At 38.5% G+C, this 10,165-nt stretch overlaps 1 long non-coding RNA gene across 1 annotated transcript in view; it reads right to left on the bottom strand.

The window, feature by feature from the left end:
• Positions 1 to 2,306: 2,306 nt before the first annotated feature.
• The window catches only part of LOC113974494, a 35,177-nt gene continuing 27,318 nt past the window's right edge, over positions 2,307 to 10,165 (bottom strand). The window contains exons 3-4 of the long non-coding RNA XR_003536563.1: positions 4,610 to 4,681; positions 2,307 to 2,410 (exon numbers count right to left, since the gene is read on the bottom strand). This is a non-coding gene — a long non-coding RNA (uncharacterized LOC113974494). The remainder of the gene's footprint in view (positions 2,411 to 4,609; positions 4,682 to 10,165) is intronic.

Here is a 10,165-nt window from a genome sequence, read left to right as displayed (position 1 = left end):
AACTTCTTTAGCAATATCTTTACAATTGTGGTAATGTATTACGAATTTAATTCCAGTGCACTCACACTGAAGGTACCCATTTTCACCCTCATTTAATACGTTACCCCCTGGAGGATTCATTTTGACAAAGAGAGTACATGCTCTGAAAACAGCTTCGAAAATTATGATACACTGCAAGTAATGTTCTTAATTTTGGAAACAGGGACCTGATTATGTTTGTAATTTCCAAAATTCATTGCCCGCTATTCTGTTCAAAATCTCCAAGCTACTAAGGAATAGCAATGCCCTTCTGGTAGGGCTGGCAGGACCTTCACCATATGGAGATTATCCTCCACGCAATAACATGATGAACTCAAAGCCCATTAAAAGCACTGCTGAAAGGACACAGGAAATCCTGAGCTTAAGAAAAGCTAGAAGGGGAAGGATGTCATTTAATTTTATTGACATGTTAGGGACACTTATTCTTTTCTTAAATTTCATGCTATCATTTTTAGTCAGATACCACTGTGTTAATGTATGCATTTAGCTGTGCAGAATGGGAAAAAAAGAGAGGAAAGAACACCAAGCCTCTGTTTTCAAGTGTAGGAGACAAGTAACAATTGACTGCAAAACAGTGTGTGCTGACAATGCAAGTCTATAAACGGCTGACCATCTTGTCTGTGATTTTGCAAAGCTTACTTTCACTAAGTGAATTAAGAAAAAAGTAAATATAACCTTTATGAAAAAAACCCCACTAATTGATATCTAATAGTGTCTATTTTAAATGCCAATAAATATCTTGCCAATGAATTACAAATGAAAACACATTTTATACATTAAAAAGTGGAAGTTTTGGCTTTACCTGTTCTTACATGGTACCAGTTATATGAACTACAAATGCACTTCTACCATTTATTCTACTAAATGCTCTTCAAAAAAGTGACTTTCTATTCATAATACCTCAAGTTTATCATGGAATTGTATTGCTAGGAGGCTGAGAGAACAGAAAGTTTCCAGACATCTCTGTTGAAAACCTACTGATAACTTTTGTAAAATGCAGATGTGTTACAACCTGGGTTAGATAAAAAATGGCCCTTCTGACTACAGTCTGTAGCTAATGAAGGGCAGCACACAAGATTTATCATAACAATGGGTTTTATTTCTCTCAGAGTTACACTCTTACTTTTCCATAATTCTGCTCTTTATAGTATCTGAACTTAGAAGTTAGTTCTGCTGTGGGCCAGTTGGGGATACGCTGAACATTTTGGCCATGGACCCATGAAAGGACAGACACATTTTAGAAGATAAGACCTACTGGCATCTCTGATAAGTTACTTACATGTCATAGGAAGAAGTTACTTACATATGTTTGCTGTTAAGCACATGAACCTGATTAATTTGCTAAGGTAGGATACTATAGCACCTCAGAAGATAAGCATTAATTCTATGCCATTTTACAGATGGGAAAACCATCCAGCAGGTCACTGAAAAATTTTGAGACCATAAGAGTGGAGTCCAGCCAAGTTTCCATCCTACTTGACATAGACTATGTCTTTCCCTTATTTTTAATGCAGCAGAAATCTCACTTTTTTTTTTAAAATTAGCACTGCATTAACCCCTTTTTACAATGATTGCTTCATTTTTGTATTCTGCTTACAACTAACAGCAATTCTCATCTCTGCTTTCAGACTATATGGCTTGAGGAAATTTCTTGATCCTAGTATCCCAGTCACAGTCTTCCCTTTTGTTGTAAAATCTCTACAAAACTGTTCATGTCAACATCCAGACATATTTTTTGTTGCCTCTACCAACACTTGTGCTATAACACTTAACTTCTCAGTTATGTAAGGCATCTAAGAGTCAACAGCTTTACATATTGCTACAGAGTATCTTCTAGACATTGTTTCCTTGATATTGTACCTAATTTGGCATCTTCTAGATAACAACCAGATTACCTGGTAATCTCTGGCACTCCTCAACTGAAATACCAACAACAGAGAACCATCCACTTTTTTCCTACTCTGTGCAGAAATATTTTTGTTGCTGGGTAATACACAGCTTACAGAAAGTCACATGTTTAATGAAATGAAAGACTGATTAAAAATAAATAAACAAACTGCTCTGCTACAAGCCTCTGATCTCCTCTGTGCTCCTTATATTACATGATATTGGCTCTTTGGATGGAACCACAACTGTCTCACAGAAGTGTGGGTATTTTCATTTAAGATTCTTACCTTCTCCTTGGAAATCTAGCTTGAATGCAGCTGCAGTGGTGAAAAGGAGAGAGGAAATGAAACATTGGCAGAAGCTTTTATTCACAAGAGCAACCAAGTCACATCCACGCAGATCCCATGGACCCTCCCAGCTGAAGGACCTCTTCAGCCAGCCAGAGACAGGTGAGTACAGAAAACCAATCCATCCTCTGCACTGTCTGCACAGACATTTCAGGGAGATCTCTCTATGGTCCTACCCCAGGACCATGGGATATCAGGACCTCAAAACTACAGGCACACACCACCTTTAATAGATAAAAGAGTTATTCTTCTGTTTTTACAACTCTGAACACAACAGCAAAATTTAAATGCCCGAAAGCTTCCCTAACACTTTGGAAGCAAACAGAAAGCTGTGGTACATGCTAAGAAATTCTGCTACAGAGAACAGCAACATCTCAAAGAGCCAGCGAAGAGATCATGATTATTACTCCCTCGGGGTACCACAGAATAACAGGAGCTCATTTGAAAACAGATAAAACCATGTGGCTGAATGAAGTCGAGCCTCTGCTGTGGACTTCGACATGGCTGGTCCTTTCAGCAATATCTGCTGCACAGTTTTATGGTGTACATTCAGTCTGGCTGTAAAAAGAGATGCTACACACAAAGTAAAAAAAAATTCATTCAAAATGATATTGATCGAATTGCAAGACCAGTGAACAGTGAAACAGGTATGTCTTCCTGTAGGTCTTTGTCACTGATTGACTGTAGAGCCATTAGTGTGAATGTGTTTTCCTAATGGGTGAGCAGAATTGACTTCTGAATTACAATGTTTCTCCTCCAGACTCATACAGCCCAAAAAATGCAAGCTTTGCTGGACTTTAAAGAGTAAAGGTTCCCACTGCCCCAGAGAGAACTCAATTTCTTTTTTCAAAGAAAATATAGTTGACGGTAAGTTATATTTTAATTGTGACAGTTAAGTAGAAGGAAACTATAAACCCCTGACAAAAAGCAAAGCAACATATGTTCCCAATGTATGGGAACTCTGTAAAGGGCTTTTGCACTTTGCTTCTGTTTTCTTGTGTATCAATGACATGTACAGCTCACTTTGTATCTCAACAATAGTTTTACGAGCAAGCAAGCAGGCATGGTAGTTCTCCGAGAGGCTTAACAAAGGACATTTAAATGTGGGGAAGTAGATTCAAAGTTCAGAAAACAATGTGAAGAACTGAAAAGGACTCAAAATGCTTCAGCCAAATGACAGTGGTGCAACACTGACACGGCTTAAAAGGACTTTTCAAATGGGATTCCTCAGTGTGCACACCCCACCAGCCCGCAAAATCTTCCTCTTCGGCATCTAGACCCACAGACCACATGGAACAGAAGTGAGACAGAAGCTGTAACTGGGACCTGAGGAATCTGTGAGTGTTTGGGAGTACTGTGGGAATTTCCCCAGTGTGAGCAATGCCAGTCCAGCAGCAGGAGCCACGGAAGCTCCTGGATTCATTGCTCTCGAGGACACCCAGGTGTGCACGGCTTTATGCATGTGAGCAATCCAGCAAGTGGAACTTTTCACCCCCCTTCTCCACAATCATACAGAGTTAAACTATTAGTGGAGAAAAAAAGAAAACTCAGCTTTATGTCTGACCAGCAAAGCTGCCAGAGGTCCCACAGAATATTTAACAATTAGTTTCTACAGAGCATTGTAGGCAGAAACCTTGAAGCCTGATGAGGTTTAAAGTCAGTATTTCACTGTCTGAGATAAGAAACTGCTCTGGTTATTGCTCATACTGACTTCATGTCCAGTCAACAACCATACCAAATAAATTATCTGTCACTTCTGATATTCTTGTCATTTCCAGAGATATTGCATATTTTCATGCATTTATATAGGAGTAATTTATCAGATACGCTTATAAGAACCCAGATAATCTAAAAAGTACTAAATCCTTCACCACTGCTGAGAAGCACTACAGAAAATCTGAAAGATTGGAGGGGGGAAATGTTGCCCAAGTAGTTTCCATTCTGCAGCTCTGCCCTGATGTAGAGTGCATTCACACAATGAAGCTTCTGGGATATTACGGATTATTCTTTAAAACTTCATCTAGTAATTGCAGTTCAATTTAAATAAACTGGTAAATATTCCTGAATGAACATAACTGATTGTTACTATACCTGGCACTAAAATTTAGGAGTAGATAGCTGCAAATAAAATGTGTTGTTCTCTAACAATCACTTTGATGTTTGTCCTTTCTTCGAACACTAAATTCTCAGGCATCTACGAGAAGAATAAGTTTGGCTTTGCAATCCTAAATCAAGGAGCCTTTCCTCTTCCTTTCAGTCCTTTTTCACCTTCCTGTTCAAACCACTTTCCTCTCACTGATTGTAAGAAATTAAATAGGTTACATTCACTACAATACCTTTCCTCCACCACAAAGGTTCCCAACAGGCCTTGCATAATTTGGCTTCAAAGTTCTGAGGGGTCCCAACTGCTGATAAAATTAATGGGAAATGAGTGCACTGCAACTTGCAGAGTTAGGTCCATGTGACAACACTCAGGCAACATCAAATCGCTGTTCTCAGTGCAGAAATTAAACCACTTCCAATATGAAATATGGAACAGCAACATTTCTCCTCTTATTCTTTCAAATGCAGCAGCAGATTCCAAGTGGTAGGGGAAGGAACTAACATTCACCAGGTTTGAACATCTGTCTCTGAAACAGTTTCCTGCTTCCAAACCCCACCCAGTATGACATTAAAGAGAAAGAAAAAAAGAAAAAAAAAAGGTGTCTAAGTTCAAAAATCAAGCTTCCTTAGAGTTTGAAATAACAGATATTGTACATAGAGGACAACCTCTCCAAAAGGAAAATGTCTCCCTGTACAAATGATAAAATGTAATCCTAGAACTAAAAAAATAAAAGTAGGTGCAGCTGGTTCTTTTCATAATTTTTGAAAGCATAAGAAAATTAGATCAAATACATTATGAAACAGATGTTTTATATGAAATAAATGTTCTACTAATTCAAGAGGAAATTGGAAGCACACATTAAAGGGCTATATGATGTAGAAAATCATAGGAGACTGCTACTGATAATTGCTAATTACAGCCATTACTAATGCTTTGTCATGCAGGAGTTATAGGTCAATCCCTAACTCTAGACCTTGTTCCATGTTCTTGCTCTATGTAATAGTGACACACTTGTACCACCAGAGGAAAGGCTTTGTCAGCACTTCCACTGTAAACCTCTTACTGGGACCTGAAACTTTGTCATCAAAACGCACTTTGGGGTGAAAATTGGTATGGAAAGTCCCAGTCTAACAAAATCACAGCAAGCATGTTGCAAATATTAAATCAGAGAAAGGCTGAGGTTGGACAGGACCTGTGGAGATCATTTAATCCAACCTCCTTGCTCAGAGCAGGGCCAGCTATGGCAGGTTGCTCAGAGCTGTTTCCAGTTGAGACTCAAATATCTCTATACAGGGAGAATCCAAAAACTGTCCAGAGAACCTGTTCCAGTGTTTGACTGACCTTATAGGAAAACATTGTTTTCATGTTTATATAAGTTATATTCAATTACATTATCAATCACATATTATGTATCATATTTAAGAAAATAAGTTTTAAGTTGGCAAGAATTATTACTATTGTCAGCTCACCATGACCTGACTATTTGAAAAGAATGAAACCATAATTCATTGCTGAGGTGCCTTTGTATTTGAGACAGGTTTCATGTGTGACTCACGTACATTGGACCCCTGCCACTGTCAGTGTTAAATTTGGCATGGCCAGAAAATCAATTAAATTTGAATTTTCAAGCCAAAACCATGGCTCTAGTGTTTGATAAAACACTGTGTAAAATTTTAAGTGCCTAAGGTGATGACTTTTCTCAGTAATCCAGCTGTAAGGAAAAAAAAAGAGCATTGGAATGTGACTTCCTTTAATCCCCTTGACATAAACAATGGAATCATTTTACTGAAATTTAAAAACTAAGAAAGATGTCCAGACACTCACTGTAAGAGATTTCAAGCAAGACTGTGAAAGGGTAAAATACAGTAAAATAAACCCAGGAATGTATAAATGAATTTTTGCATTTAAGGAACATGTACTGGAAGGAAAAATACATCTATTTATATACAATACTATAATACCACCTAGTCACATGCACTGTTACTAGGATTACTCATAAAATCTTTTTTCCTCATAGAGATTGGTTTAAGTACATTATCTGAAAATGTGCAAAAGATAGTTAAATCATTAATCTAAACTCCATGTTGTGTTTTAACACAACACAATTTTACTATGTTTTGATCATTTTCTCAAATTGCATCAGTAAAGTTCTCAAGTTGTTTTTTATCAGTACATTGTGGAAAAGTTATTATAGTGATAAACTTTTAAATCTTATAGGCAGTTGTAGGATCATCCATGCATTACTTTTTGCCTACTTGTTCTATCACTTCAATCTCCTTTCCAAGTCTCCCATTATCTCAAGTAGATGCTTACAAATCTTGTGTACAGTTTTGTTTTTATTTGTGGAAAGATGGACTTCTTTTGGTCCCTCTAGTTTTTGCTGGACAAGGCTCAGTCATTGATCACCACTGATTTTTTTTTATATTTTTAATGATAGAGAGGTTCACATTTCCTCTTTTATTCCTTAACATCTGCACATCATCTGTCTACTGTGATAGTCATTACATACTTAGAAGACAGATAACAATAATTCTGACAATGGAGTAGACATGATCCTGTGTATTTGAACTAAAGCTCTATTCAGTGCCCATTTGAAAATGGGGTTATTTATGGCATTCTTCAATTCTCTTATGACTCATACATTTTTTGAGGCCACAAAGACAATATAAAAGCTTACATACAACATGTTTAATCATACTGATATCCTGGGCTGATATAACCTCTGCAATCCATTCTCTCAACAAGTAGCTGGGGAAAATAGATGCCAGATTTATTGATTTCATACTGGGCCTAGAATACTGGCAAATAATCAGGTATGAAACTGCTCTTTGTTCTTCTATTCAGTTCTTTCCTCTACAGAAGAAATGGAGTCTTCCTCCCAACACAAAAAGCAACAGGCTTGCATTCTGTGTCTGCAAGTGCTGCCACAGAGCACTTAACACAAACTTACTTGGTTGTTTTGTTAGAAGACTGATTCCACTCACATACACACAGAAAGAAAGAAAATCCATATTGAGAGAAGGCTCTAATTAACAGATTTCTCTTGAGCACAGATGAGTACCCAGAGATGAAAAGGCTCAGATTACCTACTTCATGCTGATAAAGTGCAAAATGAAACCCTGATCAGCTTTGGAAAGGCATTCCACTGCATTTAGCTACACCATTAACGGATGAACAAAAAAGATTTGTCTGAAATTACTTATTAAGAAATGAAACAAGGAATAGGTGGGGAGGGTTTGGTGGTGGGGGTGGGGGGTTTATATTTTGGTTTTGGGTTTGTTGGAGGATTGTTTGTTTTGTTTTGTTTTTATAAATTGAACTACTCAGGCAAGATGGAAAGTTTATTTTCAAACTTCTTAAAACTCAGTTTTTCTTACTAGTCTGCTTATCTATCCATGGTGCTGATCTTAACTGAGAGCCTTGCATGCCCCCTGTTTACCTCTGTCAATCTTCAAGGTAGTTTCCACGGGCTTTGAATTCCAGCTGCATACAGACAAAAGCATCTCTCCACCAGTGCCGGGGTTGTTCACTGTCTCCCATACACGTGAGACTGTGAGCAACATACAGACTATGGAAAGGGATCCCTCATATACAGAGTTGAGCTATGCAAACAGTCTGGAGACAGAGAAATCTCCAAGATCTCTCTCCCCAGAATCCTCACTTCCAGCAGAACAAAACCTCTATTCTTTTGTATGTTCTTTTGGTGCTTTAGTCTTCTGTTTCTGCCCCTACTTCCCTGCAGCTGTGCTCATGCCTGTTCCAGCATCCCCTTCAAATTCCTTCAAAACCAGAGATAGCAAAGCCTGCAACAAAATTCCCCACATCCAGGATGGTCCTTTCAGCCTGGGAGTCTAACATTTGACAGAAGTATTAAATCATAACAGTTAACAGTTCAGTGAAAGTAAGTCCAAGTAGGACAAATGCAACATTCTCAGGCCTTATGGGGACTCTCTGAACCGTATGACAACTGGTGCTAATGCTTAACAAATGTCTTCCAAACACTGTGGAAAGAATATGGTTTCATTGATATGCTGTTCTGATGGATTTGTGGAATGAAAGTCACTGCATAGCTGCATTTCTGAGACAAGTTTTATACCTCATTAAAGCAGTACATAAGCTGTACAATTATACATCCATATGTCACTGCCAAATTTATACTCTTTTACATACTGTTAGATTAAGATGGTTTCACTTCATTGCTCTGCAAATGGACTTTTGAAAGAATATTTCACTCAAATTTTTGTGCAGCACTGACAGGCAAAGCACATGAAAGAACATGGGGTTCCTTGTATAAATGCAGCACCTAAAATATGCCCTGAAATAAAAAAACATGACGTGAAGAAACAATTTTTACGCTCTCCCACTACAGTGACCTTTCCAAAGTGTGGGCTGTAGTCCAGTGTCCCCTTCCCCCACCAAGAGGCACCATTTTAGAACCAATTCCACTGGATTATGCTGTAATGCACCGTGATGTCTCTTGATCTGACCCACTTCTTCAAGTCTGATGGGTTTTTGTTTACACTGGAAGACATCTGATCCAAAGCAGCAGGAGGATTACAGCACTGTCTAATTAGAATAACTTTTCAATTTATAGTGAATAATGAATACACACCATTGGACGCTGCTGTCTAGTGGACTGCACGAAGAACCAGCACAACTGAGTTCTGCCCCTTAAGGCAAAAATGAAAACAAAACAAAAAAGGAAAACAACCCCAAACCTTTAGCTGATATTATGTATCTAGCTCTCTGTCACGCAGCCTGCTTTTACGTTTTTGGCTGTCATTTCTTTCCCTCCTGAAAGAGACTGCTTTGCTGCATACACTCATATCAAGAGACTTGACTAGCAGCTACAGCAAGGCAGAAAATTCACTTCATGTTTGAGAGGCAGCTGGTGAAAGACCCGATAGAGCTAGAAATTTCAAAGGCAATGCTGCCTCCCCCCCTCCCTTTGCCCCAGCAAAGCTATCTCAGGAGTAACTGAAGTGAGTCTCCAAAATTGATGCATTTGCAAAATTTGTATGGTTCTGGCAAAACTGAAGCCATAGATTTTTGTGTAGAACATTTTCAGGGAACCATACAGGATCATTCGATCCTGTAACAATAAATATAGCTACATACAGGGTGCAAGGAAAAACATCAGGGATAGGAAACCGACCGGATAATTAAAGGAGAGGGCAAAGGTAGCAAGCAGTAGTCATAAAAGCTTGAAGGAATTATGAATACCCTGGACAGATTTCTTCCACAGGTGACTGCAGATGTCTCTGCAATTGCTCTTCCTTGGTTTAAGAACAGAGATGCATTTATTGCATGTAGCTTGTTTTTATGGCAAAGCCAGATGGGAAGCTTGTAGGGCTGCTACTTAACACAACTGCTTACACATGAAGCTGCATTATAGGAGAAAAGCTGTGTGAAAAGGATCAAAATGATGAAATGCATCTGGCTTAGTGCACAGCAGTAAACAGAGGCAAATATATTACGGTAGTTCAATTACTGATAGGATACTAGAGCCTATTCAAGACTTAATATTTAATTATCTTTAGACTACATCAGTTGTTAAGCTGTCAGCAGCATCTGTAGAGGCTACATAGGTGGACATCTGCTACAGACTGAGAATGCCACACACCAGCAGAGCTGTTTGCCACAAATACACAGGAAGAAATTCAGGAACTCACATTACAACTACATCTTTCACATAAAACATATTTACAACAGGGATATGTATCTTGGATCACCCTGAAGCTGGTAGGAGGCAGAAGGACAAACTGCACTGACTGGGGGCTCACTGGAG

This window comes from Neopelma chrysocephalum, unplaced genomic scaffold, assembly GCF_003984885.1.
Source record: "Neopelma chrysocephalum unplaced genomic scaffold, ASM398488v2 Primary Assembly neopelma1_121, whole genome shotgun sequence".
Taxonomy (NCBI): domain Eukaryota; kingdom Metazoa; phylum Chordata; class Aves; order Passeriformes; family Pipridae; genus Neopelma; species Neopelma chrysocephalum.
This window is presented reverse-complemented; position numbering and strand designations above follow the sequence as displayed.